The sequence below is a fragment of the Ciconia boyciana genome, chromosome 2 (genome assembly GCF_034638445.1).
Source record: "Ciconia boyciana chromosome 2, ASM3463844v1, whole genome shotgun sequence".
NCBI classification, from domain to species: domain Eukaryota; kingdom Metazoa; phylum Chordata; class Aves; order Ciconiiformes; family Ciconiidae; genus Ciconia; species Ciconia boyciana.
The window spans coordinates 166,448,790-166,466,646 of record NC_132935.1 but is presented as its reverse complement, the minus strand read 5'-3'; positions in this window follow the sequence as shown (position 1 = coordinate 166,466,646).

The window sequence follows — 17,857 nt, the reverse complement described above, 5'->3', positions numbered from 1 at the left end:
TGTGGTTCTGGGCAAACCCCCAAAGTTTTCATGGAAGTATATTCTGAAAAGATACAAGTCATACAAATAAATTAAATGCTTGGTAAGCCATCAAGTATAAACTTCTTAATTTGACTGTATAGATTGGGGTTTAGGATTTAAAATAATAATAATGATTTTTGTTCAATGTTAACATGAAGATTTCCAGAGATGTTTGAAGATCATCTGAGCTTTAACTGAGAAAAGATGGCATCATAATTATAGTATTGAGCAGGATCTCAAAAAGCCTAGGAATAGATCTTGGTTCTGTTGCATGGGCTATGTAATATCAGATATCTATAAGTATGCACTGTTTTCACCTGATTTCAGCTATTTAAACTTCAATCATCCAGCTTGACTTTGGAGTTGAAGAGAGAGCCAGGGTATCTCCCATCCTGAGAGGGGTAACTAAGAGAGGGAGAATGAATCTCTTTCTGAATGTATTTATTCCTCTACAATGATTTTTAGGGGGCAGCTACACAGATAAATTTGCAATATAACTTCCACACAGATAATATGAGCTGAAATCAGTCCTACCCTTCATTTCACAGTACCTCAGCTCCTCACCTTGAAACTGAGCTTACTCCTTCCTTTGGGCAACTTGTCCATTCAGACTCCAAGGTTTCCAGGTCAAGGTCCCCTTTTAATGAATAAAGCACCTACTGTTGTCAAGCTTGGAGTTAGCTGAAATCTTCACATGCTACTATAACAACCAACAACTCTATAAAATAGGGGCAGCACTTCTGAAAAGCCAGGCTTTTATCTAGAGTAAGTATGTATCTTTGCTAGTGTTAGGCCCGTGATCTATCTAGTGGCATTTTTTCAAAATGCACATTCCTTCAACACCAGATTTCCTTTACTGTTTTAACAACACAGGAGGGATTGATTCCATACAAGAATCTAGTGGCACATACATAGTTCTTGTGTCTTTTTTATTAGGGCTGACTGGAGATATGGTACAAGTTAAGGGCAGCTCTTTAATGGCTTTCACATGATTGCTGTAGGAAAGCATGTCGTGTTCTTACAGCCTTGCCTTCATCCATCTCCAAGAAAGGAAAACAAAAAAAAAGGAGAAAATAAAAAAAAGTTAATCATTTATTTCTGCTTTGAACATGTGCAAATTCCAAATCAGGGGAGTGTCTGGAAAAAAAAATGCCAGAGAAGGGGTAAAAAAACAACTGTCCTTCCCCATGGGAATAACAAAGAACATAGTCCCTAGAAAAGGTATGTTTAAACAAAATAGAAGCAGCAAACCCAAAGCAAAACACACAGAAGAAAGCAGCCTCACGCTCTGTGTCAAGCCTAGAGGACTTCAAAGACATCTGTACAGGCATGCGTGTGCATATGTGTGTGTTTGGAGGACGTTGTGTTATTGTAACCACTCTGAGCTTAGATCACTATCAGTTGTGTGGACAGAAGGGTGAATGGTCACATGGGGGTAACTAGCAGCAAACATGGGTGGAAGGAGGACAAGTCTTCATACCTACTGACTCTTCATCTGGGGGTGAGAGCAAAGGCAGAGCAGGACAATCCCCACACAGGAAAATGGGGTGACCGGACTCTGGGCTTAAAAACTCAGCTCTGCCCATGGCAATGGGCAGCCCTCCAGACCTGAGCTATCTGTGAAATACACACTGGTCATGCTAAACAGATTCTCCAGCGATGTCAGTCCAAAAAAGCTCAGGTAAGAATCTGGTCATAGACTTTGTCAACTTCTCAAGATCTTTGGACGTGTTCAGTTGGAAGCAGCTTGCTTCCTGGGATTATAAATATATGAACAAATGTATGTGTGTGTACGCGCTCATTGTATGAGAGGACTTTGCTAAGTTCTTGCTATCTGTGCTCTGAAAAGGGCATGTGAAAGTTCTTTTTAGTCAAATGGGAATCTAATTTCCACTTCTGATTTGCATATCTTTCATAGAAAAATTATTGTCTATATCCAGAATAGAAGATTGACTGTACACAGATTTAAAGGATGAAACAATCTGTTTTCCACGATTGCAGCTACCCATATCAATGCATCTGTACCACAGAAGCAGCTGTAAATTTACCTCAGTCTGTTCACAACCTAGTGTTTTCAAAGTCTTAAGAGAACAGTCTCACTCCTGAAATCTGCCTTTATTTTTGCTTGTTTACATGTATCACAATGATTTCACCACTGATGTAAATATAAGTAACTTTTCTGACTTCCAGTGAATACTGATTTATACGATATGAAGCTTAGTCCCAGTGAATCATAATCTACTGTGTTCTGGTCATAGCTTAAATGAGGAGGCACAATGCCAAAGAAATACCTAGAACAAAACAAGAAAGATAATGGAACCTTTTTTGAACCAAAAAATTATCTTATGTGCAGCTTGGTGAACATTAGGTTGCAGATGACATTCTTAGCCATGGCTGCTCATGATACCTTCCTTTAGAGCTTAGCCCCAGTTTGAATCACAGAAGTGTTTAGAGATGGGAGTACAAATTTTTTTTTCAGATGCTGTGCTTGACCTTTCCTCAAAAAGTTTAGACTCACCGTGGCTTGACAGATCATTACATCAGCCAAAATGGGGTTATTGTCCATAGGTGTGTTCTGTTCCCCTGAAAATGCAACAGAATCTGCCTTAGCCTGATCCACTTTTAATGCCAAATAAACCAGTCTGAACTACCTAAAATTTGCCAAGAGACTGGTGGACAGACAGAAAGATAAAACAGTGAACTACCTCAAATTTGCCAAGAGGATGGTGCACAGACAGAAAGGTACAACAGCTCAGCTGACAGCTCAGCTACGGGAAGTGATCGTGCCCCTGTACTCGGCACTGGTGAGTGCACTGGAGATGCACCTCGAATACTGTGTTCAGGTTTGGGCCCCTCACTACAAGAGAGACATTGAGGGGCTGGAGCGTGTCCAGAGAAGGGCAACGAAGCTGGGGAAGGGTTTGGAGCACAAGGCTGATGGGGAGCGGCTGAGGGACCTGGGGTTGTTTAGGCTGGAAAAAAGGAGGCTGAGGGGAGACCTCATTGCTCTCTACAACAACCTCAGAGGAGGTTGTAGTGAGGTGGGGGTCGGTCTCTTGTCCCAGGTAACAAGTGATAGGACGAGAGGAAATGGCCTCAAGTTGCACCAGGGGAGGTTTAGACTGGATATTAGTAAATTTTACTTCACTGAAAGGGTTATCAAGCATTGGAACAGGCTGCCCAGGGAAGTGGTTGAGTCACCATCCCTGGAGGTATTTAAAAGACATTTGGATGAGGTGCTTAGGGACATGGTGTAGTGGCGGTCTTGGTAGTGTTAGGTTTACGGTTGGACTCAATGATCTTTAAGGTCTTTTCCAACCTATACGATTCTGTGATTCTGTGATTCTGAAGATTCAATTGCCTAAACATAGACCTGCTAACAGGAGATGCCCATGGATATCTGGGACTTCCAAATGGGACAGGCAGACATATCACAGGACCTATGGGAAATCTGTGCCTTTCTGGAGCAGTCGAGTGGGATACCCTGTGCCAACTCCTTATTAACTGAATCAAGTCTGTTGGGTGGGAATCAATTCACAGTTACCTTTTAAGTCTTGGTCAAATATGAGCACTTGTTGCTTTGGGTAAGAAAACAGGAAGCCAAGCAAATAAGTGAATGTTGTTTAAAAGCTTTTGCTTGCAGCGGGGATGCTGTTCAACAGATTCTTTGATTTACCAGGAAAGTTGTTGACCTTTACCAGCTCTCACACAAAAGGAGACTGCTGAGAGGGGAGATGCAGATTCTCTTTCCCTTATGTCTGTAAATGCAACCACTTGCTCTGTCTGATTGATGAGGAAGAAATATAGTGGCTCCAAATCCTAAACTCCATGGAAGGAAGGAAGGGGGTAAATTCCCAAAACAAGTGCAAGGAACAATATGTCTTGGACCATTAAGCATACTAGAAGCAGATCTTGGGAATCCTCCTTCTTCTCAATGACTCTCAGACTGGACATGTTAATGTACCTTATCTGTTTAGGCATGTGGCTCTCATAAGCTCCAAAGGGTGGTCTCTGACCTTGCTGTGGCCAAGCTGACTCCCTCCTGAGGCAAAACATAGTTTTGAGGACAGGTTTACTGTAGTCTTCATGATGCAGTGCAGACTGCACTAAGTATCAGTGTCTCTGAAACACATCGGAAACTGCAGCAAAGGAGACCCTCTATAGTCCTGCATGAGGATTGATGTCTGTATCCTACCTGTAGGGCTGTATTGTGGGTCAGCCCATCTCTGACACCGTCCTAGGTCTTCATGTCAAACCAGAGGTAGAAATTTATCCTATTTCTGCCTCCTTTCTAGGCTGATGCAGAATTACTAGGTGAATTGAAAGAAAGCAGGCAGGTTAAGAGAGAGGTTCAAAGCAGGTTGCCAGGCACTGTCAGATCCAAGGATAAGACATTGTTTTTCATAACTAGATCTACCTGCCAAAATGACCTTCTTTGCTGAAATCTCCTCGCTTCCCCGACCCTCTGAATGCTCTGTGCTGTACTGCAATGGAGCAGAACTGGTCCTGACTGGAAGTTGAGGCATATGGCCACCACTGTGTCTCCCACAGGTGAACCAGAAAAAGGATATTTTCTAAGGTCATTTCCTCCAAGCTATGGAGTGTCCCTCTGTGATTCCAGGAACAGCTGCTGAGGACAGAAATTGTGGCATGACCTTGAGGAGACAATAGGATGTTTGTGGAGACACTGCAGCTGCGATTAATCTCACCTCACCTTAGTTCTCAGCAATAGAGCGTTGTGGAGACAGCCATCTTTGAAACTTCACCTTGCTCTAAAATAGGTGTTTAAAATAGGTTATATTAAATTTGATTGAAAAGAGTCTTGTTCTAGTAATTTTCCTCCTCTAAATGAAAATAGCCTGTGTAGGCTTTGGATGATATGTTATTCAAGGGTCTTGCTTGTCATCTGCTCATAATTAAATAAGCAAATATTTTTTTACAAAATAATACTCTTTTTTTCACCTTACTTTCAGAATCATGCCCAAATACTCTTTCACATTGGTATAATCTATGATTTTATATTGTCTTTACTGTCAGAAATTTTACAGCCTTCCAAGAAAAGTCATGACAAAGAAAGAAATTTCTTTTCAGACCTCTATATGGTATGGTGTTTTTGCCTGAAACTCCAGGCCCCTTGGTGATTCACATTTATGTCCTGAAAACATGAGCTTGGTAATTCCTTCCTTTAAATAATAATTAAAGTATAACAATTAAAATGTAGCTGTAATTCCAAGAGGTGATATACAGGAATTACAAGTTTGTAAAGTTTCATTTCTAGATAGTTGTTTTGGGGTGGTATTTTTTTGTATGGGTTTTTGGAGGAATTTTTTTGATTGTTGTTTCTAGGGGTTTTTTTATTATTTTTTTTTCCATTCTAATAAGTTTGATCTGGAATCTTTGTCTTTCATTATTCCCTGCAAAGCTATTTCCTCCTTCTCCTCACCCCCTTGAGTTGATTAACTGTTACAAAGCATTCCTGTGATACTTAGTAAATAACAATGCAAACATGTTTATATAACAGTTTAACGTGCTAATTATGTTTTTATGCTGGAGTTGAATGCACGCTGTCCTGGAGTCTGGTAGTCTTCAAGTCTTGGCTCTTTGATGTGAAGGGTGCACTGGGAAACACATTCGTTTTTCATTTTGCCTTGATGAAGGCTGCTGTTTACACGTTGTGTCACTTCTCCACAAGTCAGCCGCATGCTAACGGCCCTGGGGAATGAACTACTTCTGCATCAGAGCCACGTGAGCCTCTGTGCCTGCAGTGGCTGTGGCCACAAACAGTTACTGTATGGAAGGATGGACATTTTTGTTGAGTCCCATGTGTGGGACCAGGCTGCAATATGCTCTCCAGGAGAAAGCTTCTGATCCAAGCTTGGTTGAAGCCATTTGAGAAGATAAATTGGACTCAGCTTCTATTAGTCATTAAGATAAGATTTTCATAGACAGTGGTTTAGGTCACATTCGCCTGTCCATCTGATGATGGCCATCTTGGTCAATTCCACATATATTCACCTAAGAACTTCCTTAAATTAGAAAGAATGAATTGTTACAACCTGGGCTAAAATGAGGAAAATTTCTAACAGGTGTTCTGACAAATGAATACTTTTCATAAACTAGTCATAGAGGGAGAGCAATCACATACACTGATCAAAAAATTTAGGCGTGAACTTTCCTCTGAATCCAGTAGCACCTATGTCAGAGGCAAATGGATTGGGTCTGATCCAGTCTGACAATTCTGAGGAACTTAGGAAGCTATTTAGGTCAGCAAATTCTACATAAATCTCTGTCTCCCACTCAAACATTGGGTCTATATTTAAAGTTCATGCTGAATTCTTCCTAATCTTAATGTGAATGAAGTACAAATTACATGGAGCGCAGTATGGCAGAAATAAAGCTTCATTTGACACAATGGTAATAATTAAGCATTTAGAAACTAATGTGACATTTTATCTTGCCAGTACAGTCAATGGGAATTTTCTTTCCCATTAACTTGTGTGAAAACATGGAAAAAAGCTGGACCTGGTTTAAGCAGAATACAGGGTATTGAATACAAGATATATATGTGACACTTTAAGGCTGATCTCTTACTTGGATGCTGCATTCCCCTCTTCCCAGAGCAGGGAGAGAAGCTTGCTACTTGCTTTTCTCTCCTAGTTTTCTTTTGATGTTTTACAATGAGCAAAGTTAGGATATGAAACTCTTGTCTTAACTTACAAGGAGCTGGAGCTTCCCCTGTACCTATTGGACAGCTCAGATGTTACAGGTTTTGTGAAACTGCTGTTTGAGGGACAAAGCAAATCTTGGTTTGCTCAGTATTCACCAACCACACTTCACCTCTGACATAAGTAATTATGAGCTATTTGATTTACTTTTGGAGCAAGACAAACAAACAAACAAACAAGCAAGCTACTTTTGCTACTTTGGAGCTCCATTAAATGACCCAGCCCCAACTATAATGCATTATAGAGGCTGGTGCATGCAATAGATTCGTCTCCTTGGTCTTAAACTGTCTTGAATTTACAGCTGGGCTTTGGACTGCACAACAAAAGATCCAAATGGGCAGTGGCTGTGACCATGGGACATGCACTTGTTTCCACAAGAACACCCTTCAGGGACAAACAGCACGGCTCAGGGGACAAATGAGGGCTAGGAGTCAAAGCTTCTTTACTCCATTACTAATGGTTAGAAGTTATGACAAACTTTGGCATCTGGAACAAAATCTTAATATCTCATTGTTAAGGAAAAGTCTTCCTTCTTCCAAGAACCATCAGTTTCAATAGTAAAGCATTTAAAGAGCAAACTCCAGGGCTGATAATTAGACTGATCATGGTTGTTGGAGAATAGGCTACATTGACAGACAGTGATGAAAGACTAGTCCCCCTCTAAATTGTCTAAGTCTGTTTTCAATATATGTAAATGAGAATATTCCACAGAAATCATCTAAGAGAAATCTTCTGCTTGTCAAATGAGAATTATTCCACTGAAATACCAGAAACTGGATCTCAGCTGCCATGCACTGCAACCCCCCACCTCACCCCAGTCCGTGAAGCTAAGGAAGCTCTCCTGGTTTACATCAATTTTATTTCTGTTGGCTAAAATCTCAGAACATGCATGTATATATGTAAAAGGTGATTCCTAGCTCTACTGCCTCTAGTGTGTGCATATCTTTTTTCCAGCCTCTGATCTGCAGACTCCTGTAAGGTTGAAGGAGGTCTACGGAGTGCTGCTTGGGCACCTATGACAGCCAGCCAGAAGAAGAGACCAAGCTTGCTGTCATTTAGTGTAAATGTGCTATACAGGGACCTACACCTCCACAGCAAAATGTTAGAATGTCTGCAAACTGATAAAGGCTATAAATCTCTTTTATACCCTACAGCAACATCCCCTGAAGAGAATGCTGTTGGCCTTTAGCAGTGAACATATCCTCAGGACCTGGCGAAACAAGGTGAGGGAAAAAGTCATTCCAACCCACCACTGACATATAGGGAGGAGAATGAGGCAATGTGCTTTCTGCTTGGTGTGCTTCTCCTTGTCACTTATCTCACCTAGATTTACCTATTCATCACTCTTCCATCACTTCCCAGAGCGCTTGACTGGTCTCCAAATCTCATTCCTGTGCTGGGTTCCTGCATGAATTGGCTGGTAACACTTTCCAGATGTTTTATTGTCCTCCAGGTGATGGGGAAAATATTTTTGTCTAAAATTCCTTTCTCTTGTGGAGGATTCTTTGTCTTCCCAGTTTTTCCCAGTCTGAGTAAACGAACGACCCCACCAGCACCTCTTCTTTATGCAAACCTAGGGTTTTTTCCTTAAGTTTATCCTTCATCTCTTTTCTTGGTCCCTGTTGCTAGCACATAAAAGTCCCCTAATGGCTGGTTGATAACCAAAGAAAGCAGAATTTCTCTCTGCTGGAGTTAATTATGTCATTACCGTTCCTGCAAGACTAGTGACATAACATAGTGCCACATTTGGGTGTCAGTGTTTGGTCATATATTGGTCAAGAGCTATTATGAGAGTACTACACTGCTTTGCTTTCAGTGAAATAATTTTCCTGCAAGTGTCTGTTTCTTTTCTAGTCATAGGTACACAGCAAAACCATTTGGATTATTCTTAGGAGACTGGGACAGCATAGCAGTCCTTCTGAAAAATGCTGGACCAGACTTTACAAGATATCCTTAATCCACTAGTCAGCAGGTAATATTATAAGACTGTAGTAGCTGAGGCAAGATGGAAAAAAGTTGACTGGCTTGAGGAAAAAAGGCTCAAAAAAGTAAAAATAATATGTGTGTAAAACAGTAATGGAGAAGGGATAGCGGTACAAGGTGCTTGCAGTAGCTGCTCAAGTGAGGTGACTGGATAACTATAACAATGACCGGGTAAGCATTGGATCCTACATGTATTCAGGCTTCAGGTTACCATCTACCTTTCTGTTTCTGGTCACTGTTGCTTCTCTGCATTAGTTTCATCTTGACCCTCTGAGCTTCACGTTTTCCACATCAGCAATGGTTTATCTTGAACTGACTAACCACCTGTAGAAGACACTAGACAGCTCAGGACACGTGGCACCGAGATGGCTGGGTACCATCTGGGTACCTCTGGGTACCAGAGGAGACTCTGTATGAAAATACTGGATATTACTCATGCAACAACAACCTTCATCTGTGGCATTTCTAGCAGCAACCCTGCTAGTGGGAACCTGGTGGGGATCCTTTCCAGTAAAGGTAGCTTGGTGTTTGGCAGGGAGCGGAGGCTGGAGTATGCTGAACTTCAGAGCTTTCTCCACCTCAAGGAGACCGTGTCTGTTACAGCATTTTAATTTATGTGGCTTTCTACTTGTGCATGTGGGTTATTTTGCACGTACCATGAGGAGAAAGCCAGTATAAGTCTTTGGAGGGCTATTCACAGCTAAGCAAAGCCAATCAGATTTAGGAAATAAGCTAGCACTGGGAGGTAAAATAGATATTATACAACAGTAATGATTTTGTAGCTTTGATAGATTAAGGTCATAAGCAAGGCAAGATTTGTAGTGGTAAATATATTTTATCACACTATCTGAATATTATTCCTCTCTAGAAATACGTTATATGTCAGACAGTACCTTCTCTCTAGAAACACAGCCTCAGAGAAAGGTCTCTTTTCCATATAATTACAAAGTCACAAATTGTCCTTAGTCCCTGCTGTAAGTGTCAGTGATCCAGAAATTACTCTTTCTTGGCTAAGGAGAGGTTATCTAAAAGATAACATTCATTCAGCATCATTGTCAGGTGAAGTGATCTTCCTTGAGGCTCTGATTCAGTCAGGTACATAACAACATGACAAATTTATTTTCAGAGTAACCACATGGTCTTCATGGTGGCATCAGCTGAAGAATGCAGCACTTTTGTCTTCTCATCCTGTTAAGTGATGCTAGGCAAATCAGTCTAATTCTGACCCCTGGGGAATACATTCACCCAATCAGGAGCTACCTCATTACTTCAGACTGAGGTCATCTCAGGCGTGGATACTCATAGCAAGTTTTTTTTGTTATCAGTTTCAAGTGGAAACATAAAGCACAGTGAAGGCACTCTGCTAAGGCTGGGTACTTGAGTCACTGCTTGCACACTTAGACTGTTAGTTGTATAATGCTGCATGTGTTATTCCTGGCTCTTGCATTAATTTCCCCGAAAAAGACAAGTATGACATACAGTCTTTGCCCATTTAATTTCTTGTGCTAGCATATGTTCGAGATTTCGTGCTCAACCAATCTCATTTCAACATGCAGAAATCTTGCCCAAGCGAGCACTGGGCAAATCTCATACTTATTTCTAAAATATGTTTCTTAAACTCATAAAAATAGATAGATGTATCTTGATTCAGGTCATCTTGTTACGAATTGGGCTTTCACTCCAGGCTTAGCAACTGCTAGCAGGTTCCCTGTTTTACAATATTTTGTTTTTTGAAATAAATGGTACAACCAGGCTTAATAATAATAATAAAAAATAAGAGAAAGAAAATGTTGTCAGGGATCCAAACATACGAACTTTATGTCATGAAAAGCTTTTATTCTGATTCTTATTCTCACTCGTGCACAGATTTATTGAAAAAAAACTTGACATTTATTCATTTTCCACTTAGATTATTGTGGTTAAATCAAAAAGAAGTGTCAGGGCTTAGGGAGCTGAAAGCAGCTACACTTTTTCCATTGTGACGGGTCACATGGTTTCCATTTGTTCCATGAAAAACCTCATGGTTTTGGTTATTTTCACTGTCTGGAATGAGATATAATTCCACTCCTGCTGCCAAATCTCCTGTATCGCATAGGAAACTCCTGCATTTTGGGCCATCTCCCTCGGTTCAGCTGGGAGGCCTGTTTCACAAGGAGCTTTTTTTTATTATTATTTATTGTTTCCAGTGGTCTGAGGAGACTCTTCAAATGATTGTTTGAAACCCTTCTTCAGACAATAAGAGAGGAAGGGAGGTCTTGGGTAAGGTACCATGCTGTGGTGGAGGAGAGCTGTGTTCAGCTCTGGTTCCCATCACATATGGGAGCCATTTCAGGCTGGGTCAAAAGCCTGTTGAAATCCATAGAAAGATTTCAGTGCATGTGAATTAGACCCGTCATGACTATGTTATGCTGTTTGCAGTGGGGAGGTCAAGGAAGAAAATGAGTCTTCCACCTTTTACTGAGCATGGGCTCATTGACATAGAAAAATTGTGCTACGGGCACAAAATCAAATGCAGTTAAATTCTGGCAACTCCTAGATTTATAACCAGTCAATGGTTGCTCTTTAATTGTCCCCCTACATGCTTTTAGTCCACTCCAATCACATGGCAAAATGAGTTAGCTTAAACCTCTGTGAAGGGAAAACAAGATTGTCTCTATCCCAGAGAGAAATATGTCTAGGAACATGTTTGTTTGCTAATGAGTTCCTCACAATTGGGTTAGTGCGAGATCGTTTGAGAAAAGCTTGTATTCACCGAGTAAATAGCGACCACTGAGTTTCAATTCAGTAGTATCTAACACTTCAGAAAATATTTCAAAGAAAAAACATAATTAAAGACAATGGCAAAAGCAAGCAAGATAAAAATAAAAATTAATGTACCTTTATCTAAAGTAGATCATACTGGATGCATCTGATTTCAATATCTATCTATCTATTAATAATAAAAACTGACAATGGATAGAAATAGGTACTTTTAGATTAGATTTACTTGACATGTTAGAATTATTTTCTTTAGGCTTAGCTGAATTCAGCTGAGAAATTTAGACTCTATTGACTACACAGTCCACGTCTCCAGAGAGCAAATGTCCTCATCAGGTGAGATGAGTCTCACCTAAGTCCCAAGAGCTGTTATTAAACCAGCAATGAACATGAGAGTTCCAAGATGTCGTATGAAAACGATATTAATTTAGGGAAAATACTCTTCAGGACCAGAGAAATATTTCATTTCATTAATGTGGAATTGTCACATTTTGACACTGCCAGCACAAAATATTTGTTAAAATAAAAACATCTTGTTTCAATCAAGAAAAATGTTTTATTTCTACTTTCTCTGTTTGACACAGTATAGCATAATGTTACTGTTACATGTATATGACACTAAATGTAAAATGAATAATAATGAAATTACAAAGTCAGAGATAGATATTTGAAAGGATTTATTTCAAAGGGATTTTTTTCAACTTAAAATTTGCTAAGAACAAATACTTAAAAACATTTTCAGAAATCTCCCCTGGCCTTAATGCAAAAAAGAGCTTGTGTTCCTCAAAGTTCATAACTCTGCCAAAATCTGTAGTAAAAGATCTCACCTTGATCTCTCACCTACAAACAGTTTACCACTTATATTCTTATATTGTGATAAAAAAAAACCCTGAATTATGGCAACTTTTGCTGTTTTAAATGACTGCTATGCAACATAAAGAAAAAAAAAGGCTCTTCTAAAAAATGAATCATGAAAAAGAACTTGATTATCTGAAAACTTCTTTATTTTTTCAGTTTCCTTACTTTCAAAATATATTTAATATACTTTAAGAGTAAAATTGCCTTTACAATGTAAAATTAAACAGTAAATTTCTTAGCAGAGAGCAGGCATGAATCAGAGGGATTGATCTAATTTCTAGAAAAGCTTTTAAGGTCACTGTAAGGTTTTTTGTTTTGAACATCATTTTGATCCGGAGAGAAATGCATTACTTAGGGCAAGTGTTGGGGTTGGAAATGAAAACCGGATGTTGCATTTTGTTAGTGGTCCTTTTACAGGTGATGTGAAGGTATAGGAGAAGTCATGAGCTTCCCTCCTTAAGTGAGCAATTTTGACGTTTTTAAGGATGTGTTTAGGGAAGAAAGAGTGTAGATAGTCCCACTCAGCTTTGCCCTGAGATGTTGGTGCTAAATCTCAGCTGGGAAGTGGGACTCTTCTCTTGGCCATTGAAGAGACATTGACATCACCATAGAGTGATTCATCCCACCCATGTTGGACACCATTCTCAGGACAGAGTGAGTCTGTCCTTTGAAGGGCTCAGTCCCCCTCCCCATAGCCAGAGGAGGCCAGAAGGAACTTGTTTGGTGGCACTGGGTCTCCAGCTTTTAGCCAAACAGCTTTATATGTGATTAATTTTACCCTTCCAGTTGGCAATCACTTTGAATTTAAATATTTAGAAGAGTACATTGGCCTTTAGCTCCAGTGTGCTTCATCTCCACAGGTAATTTAATAGCACTAGGATTTAGTTGTGATTGATACTGCTAAATAGCTAAAATGTTCCCTTGCATGATTTTGGCCCACAGAAGCAGGGACGATCCCAAAGCACTCCTGTATGGTTCAGGATTAATACTACTAGCCAAAGGGCATTCTCAACAAGCAACAAAGATCCAGCCAACCAGTTCTGGAGGATGCGAGAGATTAAAACCTGTGACAATTCACTGTAATGCCAGAACATGGGTCCTGGCACAGTCTAATTTACCAGCATAGATGTAGCTTGTGCACAAAGGGCTCTGGCACTGGTTTTGCTTAAGTCAGAGGCAGGATTTTCATATATAATCTCTGAACATAGCAAATATTACTTTGGAGCTCAACCCTGGGAACTGCTGAGCAAAGCAGCTCTTTTACCTCAGAAAAGCATCTGAGGTTTCCAAATGTACTTTCGTTCTGATGCAGAATGAAACAACACCTAGCAAAAACTTTCCATTAAAAACCAGCGAGATAGGTCAGGATAATCTGTAGCATCCCAGTTGATGGCATTCATCACAAATGTGAGAAACCCACAGGCACACTATGGATTTGAACTGAGTGTATTAGTTCTCAAGTGACTGCATTAACCATTACCTATTTCTCTCCCAACTGTATTGGGGAATCAATAATTTTCTCTAAAGACATGCAGTTTCAGTGTAACAACATATTTTGACATAATATTTTTTCATTGCAATTTCTCAATCAACTCTAACACTAGATACGATCTGCCACATGTAATCCATACCTAAGAACAAGTTGTTCATGGAACTTCAGACTTGTTTACACATGTTTGTATATTTATTTCTTTACATGTTCTTGCCTCATCAGAGAGAAAAATTCTGTAACACCATAAACTCTAGCAATTACTGGAAGTCAGATTTTCATTCTATCTCCATTTCTCTTCTTTTAAATTCCTAATAAGATTGACTGTGAATTTGGAAGAGAGAAGTTTTTTGTTTGGGGTTTTTTTTCCCTTCAGTCTGGACCTCAATAAAATACTCAGACAATAGGAAGAACCACTCAGGAAATACTTAACAATTTCCAGCTAAAAATCATAGGAAAATAATATATTTCTTTAAAACTTCTTCCAGGGCTTAAGTATTGATGAAAATAATCTCTGGTCTTTTACAATGAAAAAAGGAAAAAACGTAATTTCCCCCCTCCCCCAACATTCTTATCTGTATTTGTAGGAGCTCTCCTTTCAGAAAACTTGAAGGTAGTACCTTTGCTCCTTACTTGTGAAAATTAGGAGGCACATCTTTATTTTGATGAACTCTACAAGCATCAAATTCACTTGAGGGACTTTGAATCTCTTTTTTCGAGCATTGCAGCCCTGGTCTGAGACTTTGCTCATTCATCCCACCCTATCCCCTTCCCACAACTCCATTGCATACAATCTGGAGCAATGGGTGTTAATAAACTCAGTTTAATTGAAACTTTTAAAATTATTATTATTTGCTGTGTGGACAGTAAGCAACATCAAGCAACATCTCCTTCCTCAAGGAATTCTTGCTGCATTTTTATTCTGCTTTCTCTGTGTGGTTTGCTCCTAAAACCCACTGCTGCCAGCTTCTTTACCCAAAACCCAAATCAGAAGGAGCTGGAAGAGCAGGTCTTATGAACTGGTGATGAGTGCTACTTGGCAGTCATCCTTGCTAGATTCCAGGGTCTGTGGCTTCAAATGGATATCATACATACATGCACAGTCATATACTGCTCTCCCACATGTTCACATACATTGATAAGCAGAAACTTGTTCACACACTGCAGCACTAGTCCAGACCCATCCATGTTCCAACACACCTTTCAATCTATGAATAACCCTAATGCAAGCTCTGACAATGACAATTCTCTCTTTTTTTTCTTTCTTTTTTTTTTCCCCCTGGAAAGCAACATAGATATGTATTGCTGAAGAGGAGATGTCTGAGAGGCACAAGAAGTTAGAAAGATGCAGGTTCCTGAACACAAGCTAATCCCACTATGCAGTAAACAGAAAAAAGATTTATGGAAATTATCACCTCTGAAATAGTCACAGAGTTACCGCATTTGTCTGCCAATGACATGACAGGTTCAGAACATACAGCTCTCAGAGCCAGAGGCTGACTTGAACGGCATGAAGCTGCACACACTTGAAGAGCTGTGGCAGTCAATACAGCTAGAGCGTTTTCCAGTGTGTTACTGGCTCCCTGTCCTGATTTTGGCTGGGATAGAGTTAATTGCCTTCCTAGTAGCTGGCATAGTGCTGTGTTTTGGATTTTAGGATGAGAATAATATTGATAACACGCTGATGTTTTGGCTGTTGCTAAGCGGTGTTTACACTGGTCAAGGACTTTTCAGCTTCCCATGCTCTGCCAGGTGCACAAGAAGCTGGGAGGGGGCACAGCCAGGATAGTGGATCCAAGCTGGCCAAAGGGCTATTCCATACCATATGGCGTCATGTTCAGTATAGAAACTGGGGGGAGTTGGCTGGGAGCAGCAATCACTGCTCAGGGATGGGCTGGGCATTGGTCAAGCGGGTGGTGAGCAATCGCATTGTGCATCACTTGTTTTGTACATTCTTTTATCATCATTATTATTATTATTATTTTATCTTCCTCTGTTGTCCTATTAAACTGTCTTTATCTCAATCCACGAGTTTTACTTTTTTTTCCCCAATTCTCTCCCCAGTCCCACCGGGGGCGTGGGGGGAGGCTGAGCAAGCAGCCATGTGGTGCTTAGTTGCTGACTGGGTTTAAGCCCCTTTACCAGGCTTTATTACTTTCACAGTGGAGCCTGTATCGTCAGCTGTGTCAATAAAAGTGTAGCAGCAAAAGGAAGAGAAACAAAGAGTGAGGCCGTCTTCAATCATGCAGGTATATCCACAAGAGGACACTTCCGTGTGCTTTGTCCATTGTTGCTCCGTGGCTGGTAGCCACATACCCGGGGTCCCTAAGAGCTTGCTCAATGGAACTCCAAGGAAGGAGGCCTTTTTGAAATGACTAGAGGTGTAGGCTTCAAAGATGGTTATCCTAGAGTCCTAACAAAATAACTGCTGCGCAGGCCTTCTCCCAAAGTGACTTCTCTGTGCGTGAGTGAAAGTTAGGCTGGACATGGGTTCCCATCTCAGCAATACGTGTCCAGCATGCATTAACATTTGTAAAAGAGGAGACACAAACCTTATGGTACATGGTTTTGACACAGACAAATTTTTGTAACCTTAGAAAGTCACTTAAGCTCTCAAGCCCCAGTTCTTTATCTGCCCAGTAGGAATAGAGGCTTTTCTCTTCCCAGTGTTGTCAGCTCTCCATGGAAAGGGCTGACCCTTGCTTTGTGCATGTGTGCAGAATGTACACTTTAACTGGGGTTAAAGTCTTGCTGAGACTTACATCTGCTACTCTTAAAATAAAAAATTTCCATATTCACAATGTTGACATCAGTGGGAGCTGATGGAGCCCAGTGGGAGCTCCAATGGAAGCTCAAATACTGTTAAAATTTGGGTGAGTAGCTCAGAGCCCTCAGTACCCAATTTGGTAAGTGTGTTTCTATTGGGAATAATGATAATGCAAAACTGTAGCACATGGCCTATATGTTTTGTCCATCTTACTCCTTACAGCCCATCTTCTGGTGCTGGTTTTAAATGGCTCCCATACTGGGTCTCCCAGACTACTGACACTCAGCTACAATTACTGCAGGATTTCCAAAGACCGACCAAAGGACTTCCTCATACACAACCATACTCCCAGGCTTCCACCTGCCCTCTGGCTCCAGTGGCAGGACTGTGCTCTTTTCTTCCATCAGGCTATCTCACCTGCCTGATAACAAGCAAAATTGTCTCAGCTTGTCTCAGAGCCAACCTTCCTGCTCTCTTTGTGGTGACAGTCTAAATTAAAACTAATGTTTAACAACTAATGGCTTCCCAAAAGCGAAAGTGAAAAATTGGTTGTTTGGAGCAAAGGTATCAAAGAGGAAACGTATTTTAAGAAATAAAACACAACATTTATAAGAGCCAACGCGCGTGTTTACTTGCAAGTCATCTAGTGATCACCTATGTTGAGATGGCAGAAATTGTTTGTCATTGACATCCCTGTAACTCCCCAAAAAAGGTATTAAGCCATTCTTTGTCTTTTTTATAGCACTTTGATCTGGCAACACCCCACTCTGACAAAGCACAAAAAAGGGACAGACTGTTGAGAGCTAATGGCTTTCTCCACCATCTTTCAAGTGTTTACCCAGATCTTCTTATCTGGGAAGTCATTGTATTGCTTCCCTGTTTGTTCTTCCCAGAGCCCTACTGCATTAACTCATTCACACATGTAAGGTTTATCAGCCCAATAAACAAGTCTTCCCTCACTTCCCAGAACACAAAATAACTGTTTCTCATGTTTCTAAGCTTTACCAAGTAATGGTGACACAGCAACTAACATCCTGCTGTGTCCACCATTCCCACCAACAGCCTGCTCCAGCAGTGAGTGGCTGTTGCTCCAACAATTTGGTTTTCATAATTTCCCTGTCAAAATATCAACCCCATGCTCCATGCTAAATAAGTTATCTCTTTGCTTTCTGGTAACCTCTCCTCAAATGTTTGTAGACTGTTACTAGGTTCCCCATGCTGTGGTTTCAGAGACAAACCATTCATCTTTGCACATGA